The sequence below is a fragment of the Poromitra crassiceps genome (assembly GCF_964638095.1).
Source record: "Poromitra crassiceps genome assembly, chromosome: 13".
Lineage (NCBI taxonomy): Eukaryota > Metazoa > Chordata > Actinopteri > Beryciformes > Melamphaidae > Poromitra > Poromitra crassiceps.
This window is the reverse complement of record NC_139644.1, coordinates 49,390,512-49,398,255: the sequence shown is the minus strand read 5'-3', so window position 1 is coordinate 49,398,255 and position 7,744 is coordinate 49,390,512.

Below are 7,744 nucleotides of genomic sequence, written 5' to 3'. Positions count from 1 at the left end.
AGGTGCTTGGAGTGAGGAGGGCTCAGCAAAACACCAAAAAAAGCATGTTCACTTGGGAGCGCTTCAAAGGCCCGAATCTTGGATCGAACAAAATCTCTGATTTGCAGGAGTCTGAGCCAGTTTGTGCTGCTGGGCAACTCAAACTTCCTTTTCAATAGATCAAAGGATGTAAAATGACCATCTATGTATAGGTCTTTGATGGAAGTCAGACCCTTCTCACTCCAGGCATGCTAGTTTCTATCTGACCAAGGAGGCAAAAAAGAATGACTGAAACAAATAGGGGTGTGGATGGAAACATCTGGTAGACTCAAAGCTTTCCTAACTTGGTTTAGAATTCTGAGTGAGTTTCTCACAACAAACCCCAATTTATGAAAAGTCCCTGGCCTCTCCAGCTTGGAAAATAAGATGGCTGGCAGAGAGGAGTTGACAATAGAGCTGGCCTCCATTTTCAGCCACAGGGGGGCACCAAGAGCTAAATTGTCAGGGGTCCACCGTTTCATCTTGGTTGCCAAGGCTGACAGCCTTAACTCCAACAGGCCTGTCCAAGTGGAAATCTTTTTTTAATACCTCCCATCTAGCTAGTGGGGTCTTTTTCCCCTCCAAAGTCATTCATTTATTAGATGTTCATTTTGTTTTCCATCAGCGATGCGATGGGATCTCAGGGAGGTCATGTGTCCATCAGGGTTCATGCCATACCTCCTGTGCAGAGAACAGTCCTTTCTCAGGGCTTTGCTTGCTTCAGGCAAGTTGATGATGATGTCTGGTCCATACAGTGGCTCTCCCTGCAGAAGCAGTCCACTATGGTCAAGGCCGGGTCCTTCTATGGCCCGACTTGCAGAAGGGGCGAGGGCCGTGCGCTCGGCCCAAGGCTGCAGACTGGGAGCGGACGTCTGGGGGGATTTTTTACCGTGCCTGGGATGACGATGATGTCGTTTTGGGGGACAGCAACCTCTTCTCAGAGGCTGCTGATCTCCGCAGACCTCTGCGGAAAGCAACCACAGAGGGCCACCCTCACCCTGGCCACCAAACGCTGCAACTTGCTGTTGCCCGCCACAGTCGGCTCACAGCCACCACACAGCTGGGGAAGGAGGGGGAGAGGCAATCAGACACAATCCAGATACAAGCCAGGTTGCTACAGTAGCAAATGTAAACAGGGGCCATAGCTTTCAGTCCAGACAGAGCCATGCTTACCGGTACATAGGGATATTAATGATTAATCTGCGTCAACCATTTGATCGATCCAAACATATATTAACCGATTAATCGACAATGCTATGTGCCATTTTTTTTTAATTGCTGAAATGATTTAACAAGACAAGGGTGAAATTTAACATTCAGCGGTTATACAGAGGAAGAAGAAAGCCAAGCAGATAGGCAAAAAGTCCAGTGTGGGAGAATTACAGCCAAAAAGACAACAGTATTCATTGTAAACATTGTAATACAATGTTGAAATACAGCACGTCTACAAGCACAATGACAGCTAATGCAGGAAGTTTGGTTGGGTGATTAACTTGTTGAGTGGGCCTAAAGACACGTTTTCTCTTTTCTATGTTGTATGACAAAAAGCTGCTTTTTGATAATGATTGATTAATTGATCGTTAACATGACCAATTAATCAATTAAGGAAATTGATTACAATTTGCATCCCTACCGGTACATATGGCTCAGCCAATTCCACTCCAGTATGAAAATACCGTGTACAGAAGCTGTTTTGGTGAGTGTGTGTGTTGTGTGCGTTCTCACCTTGTCACTGTCCAGGGTGTTCTGTGAGGTGTGTGAGGCCAGAGAGACGGTGTCTGGCTGGCTGCTGCTGCCTTCACCGTGGCTGTCCAGCTTCCCCTGCTGGTGAATGGTGCGCTCCTGGATCAGGTCCCTGATGTGCTTAATCCAGGTCTGTTTGTTCTGGATGCTGGACGCCTGCCATTGGTCAGTGACGAGTGGGGGGAGTGAGGGTCAAAAGGTCAAAGGTTAGGGTCGGCCACAAATTGACTTCCTTATGCATTCTCATTTTATTCTCTGAGTGTTTTCGTGCAAGTCTAAAGCAACCTGTGCTCTTTATCTCTTCTCTCATTGGTTCCCAAACTGGGCTACGCGTACCCCTAGGGTTACGTGGAGGTACTAGAGGGGCTACTTGAGAGAATGGGCAAAATGGACTTAAGAATAAACCATGAAAATAAATGTGCTCAGGAATTGGAATTGCAACTCTTTCACTCTATTTTTTATTTTCTAAAGTTCTATTCTTCAAAAGGGGGGTTATGTAAGGGTTAATGCACGATGAGGTGTCCATTATCAGAAATTATTGGACGACGTGGAGGCGTGAACCGTCCGAGGCGAAGTCCAATCATTTCTGATAATGGACACCTGGAAGTGCATTAACCCGCTTATACCATGGTCACTTGCCAAAGAAACAAAACAAGACCATTCATTTATATTTTCATCCATTTTGCAATCAAAATGTAGTTTTCATAACCTTGAATATGAGTTGAGAACCGGCGAGACAAAATAGTCCCCTCGGCTGCTCAAGATTAGGCTATCATTGGATAAAATGGCCGCTTAGTGACTGCACCTGGCACAATTCTAGAGTCAAGCTAACTAATAATTTGGCCAATTGTATGTAACAACATACAAAATAAAACGGCAATGTCTAAGAATGCAACGCCATGTTACTGGCTCTTTTATACTCGCATTCCAGGGAATTACGTTAACGTCTGCGGGTCTTATAAGACGTAAATGGCGCGAGGCTGGAGTAGACTGAAAACCATCTGCTTTCTGTATGTTGGAGTCCAGGTATGTTTTGTACAAGGACGTCTCTCAGTGTGTTGCCGTTAACTGCCCATTTCGTTGTTTTCTTTTTGTTGATCTCGTCTTTTTCCTCTTCGACTTGATTTGTATCAGTGATAGAGGCAGCGCGCGCTCTCCCAGAGCGCCTGGCTGCTGCTTGCTGCAAGTTGTAAACAGAGGGTTTGACAGTTGACAGCTGAGAGCCCGGCTTCTGTCAGCTGACCAGAACGAAAATCAGATTTCTAAATAGCCGCTATTTTAATAAACTGAGAACTCAGGGGTAATCTAAATACTTACTTTGACCGACAATTTTTTTCCCTAAACTTATAAAAGTGCCATATTAAGCGTTAACGGTGGTATAGAGCTCAACCGGCTCTGTCGTGATCCTGGCGCATTGATATGAACGGTGGGTGTACATTATCACTGTACATTATCACTAATTAATGGACACCTTGCAGCCAATCAGAATCGAGTATTCACCCAGACCATGGTATAACATTCATTAATGACATATGTTTCACTTGCAGTTTCCTAAGCACAATGTTGTAGTGGGGTAAAGGAGGTACTTGGATTCAGAAATCAGGGAAAAGTTGGCCTATCCCTTTAAATTGTACTAAACATCAGCTACTACTGACAGTTCCAATCAGAAAATGGCCTTTAAAAACCCATATTGGTCGAACCCTAAAAGAGAGCACAGAAGAAGAGTTTTACCTTGAGCACGATCTTCTTCTTGTTTTTGGGTGGGGTGCGTCCCACCCAAAGAGCAAACTTGCAGGGGTCTCCTGCAACATGCTCCGTCACACCCAGCTCTGATGTCTGTGCAGGGAGAGGGAAGAAGACGGGAAGGTCATGCGTGATGTCATCAAAAAGGGACAGTGTAAAAAAAGTACTTATTTTCTCATCTACTAGTCAACATTTTCAAGAAATGATATGAACACATCCAACATTCAGAATCAAATAAATGCCAGATTGGCGATGGGTGCTCTCTGTTCAGTCACTGGTGGGCAGAGGAGCATCTTATCATCTACTTACCAAGAGTTTGCTCCTGTAGCTGTATTTGCTGGTGCTCTTGGCGATCTTCACCTCTTTGCTGAAGACCAGCGACTTCGCAAAGAGGAACAGCTGCCGCTCTCGCCCCTTACGGATCACCTTCCTTTCATCCCAGACCTGGAAGGAGCCGCAGTCGATCATCTCCCCCTCTGACTCAACATCAACAGCTGGAGAAAAGTGGGGAAAGGAGCTGTTATTCCCTGGAGTCAAGCATAGATTTGTGCTGTTTTTGTTTTGTTTTGTTGTCAAATTTGACTTCAAGATGTGAGAGGGTTTTACAGAATGTAGGGAAACAGTTGATGGAGAAATCTAGAAGGAGACGGTAATGCAACATAAAGGATGCCAACTGCCATAAAACACCACAGAAGAAGACTTCCAGACATCTCACCTTCCAGGTTAGAGAGGTGCATGGCGTTGTTGGCACTCTCTGGAACACGGAGCATCACCTCCAGGCCGTCCTTGACGTTTCCTTTGCCCTGGCTGCACTTCAACAGCTCCTGAACACACACACACAGAAACCATGACAACAGGAACCATGGAGACGGCAAACATTGCAACTGGATGATACTGCGGTAGCCTGGCATGGCAGGTTATTTACCTTTAGCAGGAGCTGATATTTGACAATCCTCTGCACGGGTTTTAATAGGTAAGAGTCGATGGTTTCGGCCTGTGAGTGCCTTTGTTGGATCGCCTGTAACACACACACACACACACACACACACACACACACACACACACACACACGCACACGCACACACAGAGAAACGCAGTGCTGTGATTGGAGCAGAGTGATTTGGACATATTTTATTACCGGCCAATGGGAGAAGGAGATACCGTAAATTCCGGACTATAAGCCGCACCGGTGTATAAGCCGCACCTGCAAAGTTGACTATTTTTTAAGCCGCACCGGACTATAAGCCGCGGGTGTTTTAATGGTATTTTTTTTTTATTTTTTTTTATTGTGTTTTAATGTTTAATTACCATATGTAAGGGTTCATGCACAGAGGGGATTGTCGGGAAAGAGATGGCTGTTTGAGGAAGCTCCCATTTATTAACATTTCAACAAAACAACATAACACAACACCACCTGTGTTGTTTTTTACAGTGCACACAGTGTCATACAGTGTCATACAGTGTGGTGAAAAGAGGGCAAGAGAGGAAATTAAAACTTATTATAGTTATATAGGATTTATAGTTAGAAAGAGTGCTAAAAAAGAGAGTTTTTTTTTTTTTTTTTTGAAAAAATCCATAGATAAGCCGCACCGTTATATAAGCCGCAGGGGCCAAAAAAGGCCAAAAAACGGGAAAAAAGGTGCGGCTTATAGTCCGGAATTTACGGTACTCACGTTGAAGTAGGATCCGGCATGCTGCAGGATGAGCTGAGTCGGGATTGTTCTTGCAGTAATCCACATACATCTGGAACTTTGTAGCCTACAGGAGAGAAACCAGTCACAATCTCAGCATCACTGCTGCTGCTGAGGGAAAATGCTTCAGATCATTCGATTTTATTGAGAACTGTGTATGAACCTATATATTGTACCTATTGTAATTAGGGATGCACCGATTGCGATTTTGTTGGCCGATTCCGATTTCCCGATTTTTGAATAGTCTGACTTGCCGATACCGATTTTTGCCGATTCCGATTTTCTTTCTAAGAACAATAATTGACGGGTTATTTTTTGACATTTTTTTTTTTTTTTTTTACTTTGCTTTAATAGAAAATTAACATGCATGTCACATTTCTTATCATTTGCATGAGGTAGGACGATCTCACTCAAAAACATCTAAAAATAAAAGTGTTCCAGGTTACTGGACAGAGCTGTTCTTTTTTGTGTAAATACAATGAATATAAAACAATTAATTCCAGTATATCCCACAGCTATCATGCATTTACTTTTCCAAAAGAAAAAACGTGCAACAGAACAGGGGCTTCAGATGGAAAGTAGCCTATGGCTGAATCTGTTACAAAGCATATCATCCCCTATGGGGTTTAATGTTTTTTTTGTATATGTCCCTGCCAAATAAACGAATAAAATAAAATAAATAAACGTCAAAATGTTATCGATGGACAAGGAGTTTATAGCCTATAGGTCTGGAGCCCAGAGACCTTCGAAGCCATGCCCACTCTACAGTTGTGGATTTGGCTGTTATTGAGTAGCCTAGATGAGGAAATGAGTTTGAGTTGACTCAGTTTGAATATCGTAGTTTACACACAGTCCGTTTTTTTAAATCCGCCATTCGAAAAAAAATCATCTCGCACAGTAAACCTTGCACACTGGTCCGATGCGTTTTATTATTATGTTCGTCGTTCTATTCGCAATACGAAACAAAAGTCCTCTCCTGTATCCACGTTACAACGTGACTGGCAGATAGCAGCAGCAGCAGCAGGCAGCGGTGATGTGGAGTGCAGCTGGTCGCGGAAGAGGGGTGAGGTGAAGCGAGCTGCTCAGACTGGACTGGAGTGGACTCCAAACAACCTACCCGGCCCCTCCAGTCCGCGGCTCCACACTGACGAAGACATGCTGTGGCATGTGTGTAGTGGCAGCAACTCAGCAACTTTTGGCTGCAACTCATCCGTCGGTCTCGCTGCTTTTGGGTGCGCGCACGTCACTTGAAAATCGGCTCACAGAATCGGCATTTTAGAGTGACCGGCGCAGATCACCGATCGAGGCCGATCACGTGGAAATCGGCCATTTCCGGTCACGTGCCGATCGATCGGTGCATCCCTAATTGTAATCCTTAAGCAATTTCTATGAGCCTTTGTCCACAAATCACATTCAAAGCCAAGTGTAATAAAAAAAAAAGTTGTGAATAGATTGTCTTTATTCCTACAAAATTAAGATTGGGATTTTTGGACAGTATCTATGTTATTTCAGCTAGACTAAAACATTTATGTTCTTATTCCTGAAAAGTTTACCATTTTGGAGGTGGGCTTTTATTGGATGACAGCTTTATGCAAACACAACAAACAGTGGTGAACAGACAGTACATACCCATTTGACGAAACATTGGCCCACTTCGTCGTCGTCCGCTGGCAGCTGCTCAAATTTCTCCAACTCTTTGAGGAAGACGCTGTGAAAGAAAAAAAACAGGGAGAGAGAGACACAGACACAGACACAGACACAGACACAGACACAGACACAGACACACACACACACACACACACACACACACACAAAACATCATCATTCAATATCTCTAAAATAAAGTTATAACAAAGTGATTGCACATTTCATTTGATTTTTATCTGATGAAGCAATCTGGTTAACTTTGTTCTAGCAAATTGATTGCAATTGCAATTTCTGTTTGATTTAAATTTATTATAAAAAAAAAAAGCACAGATGTAGCAGTCGCAAAATTTTGTATAAAGTTGAAATGGAAGTTGTTTTTTATTTGGACAACATTACTGAAAGAAAATGGAAAGGAATGGTCATGCTCTTGATGTTATTTCAATAAAAGTCAAACAAGTTTGAGAACCACTGTGCTAGGGAAACCTAGTTATGGATTGTGGAAAAAGTTTAGATTTTCAAAATCTACAAATGTTTTTATTTTATATAGTTGGCTAGCGACCATGGTATAAGTGGGATAATCAACTGCTGTTGATGATCTGTGTTCTCTTGGCTTACTTATGGTGAAATTCATAGATGTCCTGCATGTTCCCAAAGATGATGTGCTCCTTGTTGATGAGCCCTGGAGGAATCTCCTCAACTCCACCGGTCATCTCCCACAGGTACGTCTGCATGGAGAACATAAGAGAGATCACCCACCAAACATCTCCAACAGGGTTCTTCCTATACATTTCCAATTGAAAATGATCTACTGCTGCAGATTATTCTTCACAAACACGAAGAAAGATTTGTAGTGATACTGTATGTGTATCAGAGCTTTGGTACAACTGCCACTTTTGAAGGTT